At 57.8% G+C, this 701-nt stretch overlaps 1 pseudogene; it reads right to left on the bottom strand.

The window, feature by feature from the left end:
• The window catches only part of LOC103605927, a 1,742-nt pseudogene extending 1,308 nt beyond the window's left edge, over positions 1-434 (bottom strand).
• Positions 435-701: the final 267 nt, after the last annotated feature.

Genomic DNA, 701 nt, shown 5'->3' with positions numbered 1-701 from the left:
ACCAGAGGCGTACCAGGACAGCACGGCATGGATGGCCACCTACATGGCCAGGGGTGTCGAAGGTCTCGAACATGATCTGGGTCATCTTCTCCCTTTTGGCCTTGGGGCTCAGGGGGCCTCAGTCAGCAGCACGGGGTTTTCCTCGGGAGCCAGGCACAGCTCGTTGTTAAGGTGCGATACCAGATCTTCTCCGTGTCATCCAAGTTGACGGTGCCATGCTCGATGGCGCACTTCAGGGTCAGGATGCCTCCCTTGCTCTGGGCTTCGTCACCCACGTACGAATCCTTCTGGCCCATGCCTACCATCATGCCCTGGTGCCGAGGGCGCCCCACGATGGAGGGGAACATGGCTCGGGGGGCCTCGTCTTCAGCAAAGCCAGCTTTGCACATGCCGGAGCCAGTGTCCATGACTAGTGCAGCGATTTCTTCTTCCACTGTGATCGGCGTCTGTGGCAGTGGCCACGGAGGACCTGGTGACGGAGGACCTGGTGGTGGAGCAGCCGGAAGACGCGGAGCACAGGCCGGTGGCAAGTGAGTGAGCTGCAGTTTTTACAACAGGACATTTGTTCATCTCAGGAGACATCCAAAAGGTTGACCTACTTTGTGGATACCAGGTGCTGAAGGCATCAGGGCTAGAGTTTGTCACGGTCCACAGCAAAGATCTTACTATGCAATCCCGGCTGAGAATCAGGGCTTCAAAGT

The sequence above is a fragment of the Galeopterus variegatus genome, unplaced genomic scaffold, assembly GCF_000696425.1.
Source record: "Galeopterus variegatus unplaced genomic scaffold, G_variegatus-3.0.2 Scaffold6182, whole genome shotgun sequence".
NCBI classification, from domain to species: Eukaryota; Metazoa; Chordata; class Mammalia; order Dermoptera; family Cynocephalidae; genus Galeopterus; species Galeopterus variegatus.
The sequence above is the reverse complement of the archived record's forward strand: the minus strand, read 5'-3'. Positions and strand labels throughout refer to the sequence as shown.